At 33.9% G+C, this 9,569-nt stretch overlaps 1 protein-coding gene across 1 annotated transcript in view; it reads left to right on the top strand.

The window, feature by feature from the left end:
* The first annotated feature begins 288 nt into the window (after nucleotides 1-288).
* Nucleotides 289-9,569, top strand: part of LOC101893751 (homeobox protein aristaless) — a 56,264-nt gene continuing 46,983 nt past the window's right edge. The window contains exon 1 of the mRNA XM_005181421.4: nucleotides 289-913. The gene's annotated coding sequence lies outside the window, so the exon portion shown is untranslated. The remainder of the gene's footprint in view (nucleotides 914-9,569) is intronic.

Raw genomic sequence — 9,569 nt, 5'->3', positions numbered from 1 at the left:
CTACTCACCTGTTTTCTGATCGTGCGTTCGTTGGTTGGAACAGTTCTGTTAACGATCTTTCAACGTAGAGACGGAGAGCGAGAGAGAAAAAGAGAGCGAACAATTTCATTCATTGTTTTTTATTGTACATTGTTGCAGTTGTGGCGTTTGTGAGTATGCTCCATCTCATTCTCGCCCAGGTGTGTTAAGTCAAATGAATGTACGGGTGTGAGGAGTTTGATTATCGTCACTAACCGGTATTCAAACCCACCTGAAAGAATGCCTGCTTTTGTTTGCCGGTAGACCCACACCTTTGGCTACACACAGCTACAGCAAGACGAGTAGTTTGCTGTTGACTTTTATCCAGCGCGGTTGTTTACGCTGTCGTTCCGTATAGCCATTTGTTTGAAATTTATTATTGCACCGGTTTCGTATCCCCGATTGATACGGCTACTCATCGTCTAGTGTTGACGCAAATCACAGCTCCTAATTTATTAACCATAATTCAGCAGAAAGTTGTGGTGGCGTTGTGTGGGTTGAAACTTTAAAGGTGGTTGTAGTGTTTTACTCTGTTTTGTCGGGATTTCGAGGCAAAAAATTGGGTGCTAATGAAACTCAAAAAGTAAATTATTGTAATGCCGATTTGAGAGGTGTGAAATGAAATTACATAAATAACACAAAAATTGACAAGTGCAAGTGAGTGAATTGAAACGCAAAAAAAAAGAATCCAGAGAGATTGCAAGGCGCACCAATAAAACGCTAATGTAAAAAACACTTTGTTTTAATAATCAAAAAAAAACCGACGGAAGTTTATTTAAAATAACAACAAAGATTTGGATATTTGGTGAAAAAATCACAAAACAGAAAAGCTACGAGCAACGGATCACCATTTAAAACAATATACACAACTTTTTTGGATTTTAATTTAATACTGGTGAGTGATTTAGAAAATTTAGAATTTGAAAATTTTTAACTTTTGTAGAGAAATAAATAAAGAAATTCAAAAAAATAAAAGATGATGGATATTTAGCAGAGGTGGTTCTATTGAAGGGGCTTAATCTGAAAACACTTTAAACTATGACTTATTTCAATGGGATTTATCTTAAGCCAAATCGGCGAAATAAATTGTCAACTAAATTGAAGACAATGATTGAACATAAAGGTAATGAACAATTTCACATACTATAGCGAGCGGTACAATTCCTCTCAATTGTTGCGAAACTTCCGCATATTAGTCACGACTCAAAATTGTATCGACGTGGGAGCTATTTGTTTGGAAAACACCGTTTAAATGAATCCACTTGTGATTCTAGTTCCTCGGTTGTCATGTCTGTTTGTCTACTACTTGGATGCTATCGCGAACTAAGATACTTGGTCCACTTCATATATTCTTTAGCCTCGGTATCTGCCAATTATTTTGACATTTTCAGAACAACCGAATTTTCCAAACAATTCGATTTCCAACCAAATCGACTTTTATCGATAGCACATCTAGGCAACTTTGAACCGTTTATTAAGATTAATTTTCATATTTGAAATAGATATTCATTATTTCTTTTCGAAATGAAGAGACACTATCGAAGAATATTTTATGGGCGTTACTTTAATTTTCTTGAAAAAAAATTGTATATATAAAATTATGGGTTAACTTTGTCCAATAAAAATCATCAGGAGTATCAGATGCGGAAGGCGCTAGTTTTGAGCTTTTATTTGTTTTGTATTGCGTTTCTTACAGTATTTGGTTATATAATTATAACCGTTACCAAATTGTTGCCAATTCAATTGGACATGTGAAAAGTAATTGAGGTATAACCACATATAGCGGTTATTGTAAACTTGGACTTACAATTAAGATTTTTTTTTTTTTTTTTGCAAAAATGTGTTCTACCCATTAGAATTCGGTAATATCAAATTTAAACTTTTCGACTAAAAAATGTGGCTTATACCGGCCGGATCAATGTATACCTATCCACGTTTATATATATCCCCATAGTTTCCCCCACTCTCATTATGAATAATATCTTTCTGGAAAAAGTCCTATCTTTGATATACATATAATGGTAATTTCTAATTTTATAATTTTCTTTCTGATTTTTTAATTTTTAAATGTTAAAACTTGAACCAAAAATGATTAGAAATTGGGGCTGAAATCTAGAATAAAAGAATGTTATTAGACGCTACATGAAAGCCTTACTAAGTATTGGACCGATATCGAATTTTTTCTCTAAGATGGGTTATATTCTTTGAATTATACTTCAAAAATGTTTGAACCTGAAAGGAACCTATATTGATTTTGTTTTGCGGAAAAAGATTCTTCATAATGAGAATCGAAAATGTCCAATACAGCAACATTTTCAATCACTGATAATCAGGATATTTCATTATGTGGGGCCTATATTTCAACGGTCGATAAACATATATTGTTCGCTATGTCAAACTTTTCAAGAATGAATTCAATATACAAGGTTTAAAGGGCTAAGTACATAACAAGCTTTAAGTCATGGCTGGGCATATTTTGTGACATTTCACAAAGGGATTACAGAGCCGCACTAAAATCCAGCCGTCGTTTTCCATTATAATTTGACATTAATATGCCTAGCCATGACTTCAAGCTTCTTATGTACTTAGCCCTTAAAAGCTCTAATTTTTTTAACGTCATCGTCAATAGACAAACTGTTAATGTTGTTGCTACCGACGGACTTCTGCAGCTGTTATTGATGAAATGGCAAAATTTTAACATTTTATGGTGAAGTTATATAACTGTTTGGAGCCTTATCTGGAAAATGATATGTGGCTATCTTCGGCAATGTTCTGACTAACAAAAAATAATAACAACAGGAGATCAAGTTGATAAAATAGTTTTTTTTTTTACACAAATACACGTTTGACTTTTTCATTCAATTAAATTTTTCTAATTGTCGTGTTAGAGAATTAAATTGAGTAATTTGTATGTGTGACTCTAATGTAAAAATCTATTCTCGTTGCATTTATGGCAGTTGACAATCTCAATTGATTTACGATACAAACGAGTCGAAATTAAATTTAATTATTTAATTAATCCAGTTAGTCGAATGTTAAGTATAATTATTATTTATATTGATGATTGTTTTATTGTGCGATTGTTGGAGAAATATAGTGATTTCATGTTGACATTTGCAATATGAAGTTGTTGCATTGACAAACTAGTCCCTCGGACAAAGGGCGCGGAGTGAAACCCCTAAAAATTTTAACAAAAATACTATTTAAACTACAGCCAAATGCAGATTGGCAGTGTTTAATAGTTTGCCATAAGCAGCAATTTTATTTTGGCCTTTGACATGATGATAACATTTTACACAGAAATGTTTTAGGCCTGCAGGACATTGGGTATCGGCAATACGTTTTGGTATATGCCCCACAAAACTGTACCGGCAGATTCGAGGGATTTGGATGTTTGAGTCACAATTTCCAAACGAATATGCTGCAAATAAGTAGCATGTGTTCCCAGTATATAGGAAACATCCTTGCAGGGAACTTTTCATACATTTCTAAGTTTTGGAATAGATCCCATATGAATGTACTTCCAGATATTCGATATTTTGATGATTTGTGTCACACTTTTTACCGAAATTGTTTTAAATTTTGTATTTGGAGTTTCGATATTACCTTTTACGACAGAAAATTTCCCGTGTAGACCCACACTTTCGTACAAGCCCTATATAACGGTATCACCCTATATTCGGTATTTTCATAAGCCAAATTTTTCAACAGAATTATCTCAATCTTTGTATTTGCAGTTCGTAATAGGCACTACCTTTAGTGTAGGCCTCATATAACTGTACCTCCAGATATTCGGTATTTTCATGAATTTTATCTTACTTTCCACCGGAATAGTTTTAACGTTGGTATTTGGAGTTTGTAATGGGTACTACTTCCTATGATAGAAAATTGTCTATACAGGTTCACATTTTCGTTCGTAGAGTTCGCAGTGGGCACTGCTTTCTATGACAAAAAATTGCCCATAAAAATTCACATCTTCGTGTAGGATCCATATAATAATTACTCCAAATATTCAGAATTTTGATGATTCTAGCTTAATTTTTTCAACAGAGTTATCTTAAACTTGGTGTTTGGAGTTCGTAACAGACACCTACTTCCCTGGCAGATAATTGGCTGGAAAGGTCAGAAAATAGAAAAACTGTGTCTTGTACTTTTGTATTGCTCAAACTAAACGTCAATCGGCAACTGCTTCACTCATAAACCTTTGGTCCATTGTGTTCAGCCAGGAAGAATCAAGTTTTTGGTAATAGGCGAGAAAGGAAAATAAGGGTTTATAAAGAGAGGTATAGTCAGAAATGTGGTCTGCTGAGCCAGAGACTGCTTTTAGCAAACTTGTAAATGATGACGCGAACTATGTCTGAGAAGAACGTTAGAGTTTTGATTTCCCACCAACCAACTAGCCTACGTCTCTTGTTGGATAACATGGAACATCTGCAAACGTCTCCCCCTCATTTTCATCTTGAAATAGCCTATAGTAGTCAGAAACACCAACCTTGGAGTCAGATCTCAGTATGCCCAGTGTGATTCTTAGATAAGACCTACTAAGTGATATAATCTGCCAAATTGCCTTAGATATCCAGCAACCGGTATCCAAGCGCCAGCTTCTTCCAGCTTCTTCGATAAGATATTTTTTGAAGCCGCTGACATAATAGTTTATTGTTGGTTTAACAGTCGGATCAATCAGCAAAACAACCGACTGGGAACCACCTGGGGGTAGTAAGGTATGTAAGGTATAAGGTATAAGGTAAGGTATAAGGTATCAAGGAAGCTTTTTTGTAGGTAGTTACTGGTGTCTACTTAATAAATCTCTTATTTGTTAATGAGGTTTATTGATGGGTTATTAACATGTAATTTCTCATTGTGGTATGATATAAAATGTTCAGCACAGTTGAAATTTTCATTTTTTTTTTTTGATCACTGAAATGTGATTTATTTAAATTAACAATTGCAGACAAATTTTCGTAGTAAGAACCCGGTCTGGGTTTTATGAGAACATCGCAGTCACAAAGATTAACAAAGTCTTAAAATATATATCACTTTTAATCACATTGTTTCAGGGCAAATTTTTCAAGTATCAACTTAAAGATCTACATTTTCAAAATACAAAACTCCGAAAATTGTGAAAAACTTAGTCTTTTTTTATAACTTAAATGAAATAAGAATGGGTTGGATAATTTGTTCTTTTTTGAATTCAATTATTTTGTTTACGTTCCACGGAGGAAATATCCGAAAAACAATTTCGATAATAAATATGATCAAAGAGTAGTAACAACATTGCGGATACGTTTATCGTGACGATCCGTAACTTCTGATATCGAATACCACAGATACAACATCAACAAATTAGAAATGTTTCTTTGTTGTTCTCTAAACCATTGATAAACAAGCCGAAAGCGGTAAACATCAGGGCAACTAAACGGTATCAAAGAGTGTATCAGCTGATATTTTTGTTTTGTTTCAAAATACAACAAGAACAACAATAACAACGACAACAAATTACAAAAGAACACCCAATTATGAATTGTTACACAGTGTGCTTCATATCTATGGGGCATGGTATCGTCGTCATCATCAGCAACATCGAAGATCTCCCAACGAACATCGGAAATTGTTGTCAACGGAATCGGGTTATTCTCTCATTTTTCGAGGAAGGGTGAACCGCCTGTGCTGACAACCAGCAACAGACGCAATCGAATCTATGATTTGATTACAATTTTTGTTCATTTGTTTAGTTTTGTTTGGTTTGGTTTTTTGTGATGTGACATTTCTTAATTAATAATTTTATGTTTTCGCTACCTTTGATGATTGAAAACATGACTGGATTCATGTTTTCGGCTATGCCGGCGAGTGAGTGAGTGGGTCTATTGTTCGAGTGTGTCGAAACACAAACTAATTAAGAATGTATTTAATTAAAAGTAGTTTGAATTGACAGCGAAAACAATCGAAAGCTATCGATATTTTGTTTTCGGAACGACACTATCATTTGCGCGATGGCAGGCTACTCGGTGGCACATGATAAATGATTTGGAAATAGCGTCTTGGCAACTTAACAGCCGTTCGTTCTTCTTCACCACATATATCACAGACGTATTGACTGAGACTGAGACCGAGTTGATGTTGATAGAAGATTTATTTTATTTTTAATTAATTATCTATGCAAATCAATGTTAATCAACTTAAAATTAGGTTGTTGCTTTTTCTGATGTTTGGTTTTTTTTTTCTTGGGGAGATATAAAAATAGAAGAGAAACATTTATGTTGCTGGAATTAATTTGTGTGAAATTGTTGTTTTGGACAAACAGTTTTGCGAAAATATTGCTAATAAAGTTTTGGTTGTTTTCTGATAACGGTAGGAAGGTGATTAAAAGAAAACAAAAATGATTTCAAATGAATGAGGGTTGTCCGTCATTCTTATATGACAATTCTTTGAATGGCAACTATTTGTTTTTTTTTTTCTGATTAAATTTAAACAAATATTTGTTAGACCGTTGTCGCATGAAAAAAATGGGCCAATCTACCTTGAACGTTATTTAATTCTACTGTTTATTATAACAAACTAGGAAAGGACCGACTATATGATACCCTACACCACTATGTGTATTTAGTGGAGTTCCCATAACAAAAACATTTAATGTTGGGAATTTATGTGAAGTAGATCATACCAACTATGCGTATCATGGCTTTAGAGTAGTTCCCAAATTCCAACTCTGAACCAGACCGAGTTTTAACAAATGGAAAAATTCGGTCCACTTATTCTTGTACCTTCCCCACAAAGGCTCAACATCTTACGAAAAACAAGTTAAAAAAACATTAAGTTCGGCCGGGCCGAACTTTTAATACCATCCACCTTTGGGTAAAAAAAATTATATAAAACTACCTAAATTCAAATGTGTTCCACTTTAAACTACAAATACTAGTAACATCTATAAAGTAGTTGAGGCCGTTGTATTGGGGTTTGTCATCTACCAGATCTTCTTAAACACCAAGTTTTAAAAAATTTCGTGGGTAAATGTGACTAGGATTATAAAAGTATCGAATATTGGTGGGAACTTTTATATGTGCTCTATAGGATATCGTGGACCTATACATACAATGTTCTGCTACCGAAACCAGGACCCATTATGAACTACCGAAGACAGTTTTTGGACAAATCCGTAAAAAATGTAACTAAAACCATTAAAATACCGAATACGGTACGTACCATTATATGGTACAATGTTCCGCCACCGGACCTATAACCCGTTACGAACTACAAATATCCATTTTTAGACAAATCTGTGAAAAAGTGTGGCGATAATCATCAAAATACCAAATATCGGGAGGCACCGTTACATGGCGGTTATACCAACACGTGGGCCGATATATCTGATTGTCAATACCAATCAGCTTCGACACAATGCAAATTATTCTGGTAAATTTGAAGCTCTACTTCAAATAATGTGAGCTGTATCGTGATTTTAACAGATAGACATATATACAGACGGATATCGTTAAATTGACTTTTATGCTGATCATGAATATATGTGCTATAATTGATCAACGACGAATATTTAGGGAAGTTACGGAATGACAAAGTTAATATATCCTCCTTTTCAAGGTGGAGGGTATAACAATTCTAGCTTTAAATCTCGATTCGTTCGAAAAATAGTTTGATTACATGAGGCGAAAAGAGAAACAGCAAATCGCAAAACTGCCTTGGAATTTTGCGTTGATCGAGGAATTACAAACGAAATGACAAACCGACACCATACTATGAACGGCATAAAAAGTCGACAATTTACAGTAAGAACATTTTAAATTTGGCTTGTTCTGTTTATAATTTTGTGTTTATTGCAATAATTTCGGTATTAACACATGTGTTTTATAAGCTATGCTCCATAGCCACCAAAAGCATTATCTTCGCAAAATACGAGCTTATTAGTCCCAAAGAACAAATAAATTAGAAGAGTTTTAGAAAAAAAATTTCCAAAATATTCCTTTATTATTGAATACGTTATACAAATGCTGATTAATCCTTCAAAACAAAAAAGGTCGGCATCTTTACAAGACGTGTATGTACATATATTGATAGTTTGTTCGCTGTTGCGCAAAATACTCCACCATATTTCTATATGTAATAAATAAGAAAACATATCATTATTTCAAACCCATATCCAAATTACTTTACAAACGATAAAGAAAATTGCTTTAATTTACATTTTAAGGGATAGCAAAACGTCTTGAATCTTAATTAAATGTTGTTATAATAGCAGCAACTATGTTAAACATTGACGCTCAAGCAACACATTTCAATAATAATAAATAACTCCTTAAATCAAATAAAATTAGTTTTTATTTTAAATTGCCCCGAAACTCTTTGTCGTTGTGCATCCATCCAAACTACACACCACTGTGTCCTCATTACGGTGATTAATTAATTTTATAATTTGCGCCCAGCGAAATCAAAACAAAACTGTTGAAATTTCTACCAAAAACTGGCAATAACCCAAGGTGCCACCGATCAAAAAACAATGAATCATAATCAGTTTCAGTTTTCATCATCTACCATCGAAAATCAAATAATTAAAACTCTGCTTGCCGGAGAAGCGTAACCGCACGAGCTACTCGGTTAATTGTGTACACATTCGAATCAATGGATTTATCCAAATCCATCAGAAATGCCTTTTTCTCTTTCCCAGGGACGCCAAACAAAGAAATTAATAAAAAAACTAACAAACAAAATCATCCATTTTTTTCTCCCTCTCTTGCTGCTGATGATCTGGTCGGTGATGATCGGTGGTCAAATCATGCAGAGCTGTTAAGAGAAAAAAAAAGAGGAATCACATGATTGATTATCTTCAAGAATAAAAGTTTGTATGAGGCTATAAAGAAACAAATTCACTCACCACATACCAAAAAAACAAAAAATGAAAAAGAAATACCTTGGCCTGATACAAAGTAGCCAAACGATGAAAACCAAACCAAAAAAAGAAGAAGTAAGACAATAAAATCCAGTAATAAAACGACATACGGCAGGCGCCGGAGGGTATCAATTATACGCCAATACTGGTCAATTAGCCAACGACTCACCATTGTGTGTCCGTCACTGCGTGTATGTGTTGTGAACCTAAATCCCTCGGATGTAGGTTCACTTAAGAAGAACAAACTGCAGCAGCATTGATGCCAAATGCTCCAACAAAGTGTCAGTGTTATGAGATTATTATGGGGAAGCACAAAGTAGTGGTGTTAGTAGTGATGGGCAAAAACAGTTTTTAACAAATCCATTATTCGATTACTCGGTTATATATATTTTAGTGAAAATTCTCTTATCGAAAGAAAAAATTATTTTCATTTATTTTGTGTTGCAAAAACTATGAACTGAAAATCACAAGAGATTCAGACAGAGGAATTTGAGATTCATCACATTTTGATATAAAAAGGCATATCTTTATATTTTTCTTTGTTGTTGCAAAAAAGTCAGGCTTAATACCATTTTTATACCCTCCACCTTGGAATGGAAGGTATATTAACTTTGTCATTCCGTTTGTAACATCCTTAAATATTCGTCGCAGA

This window comes from Musca domestica, unplaced genomic scaffold (genome assembly GCF_030504385.1).
Source record: "Musca domestica strain aabys unplaced genomic scaffold, Musca_domestica.polishedcontigs.V.1.1 11, whole genome shotgun sequence".
NCBI classification, from domain to species: domain Eukaryota; kingdom Metazoa; phylum Arthropoda; class Insecta; order Diptera; family Muscidae; genus Musca; species Musca domestica.
The sequence above is the reverse complement of the archived record's forward strand: the minus strand, read 5'-3'. Positions and strand labels throughout refer to the sequence as shown.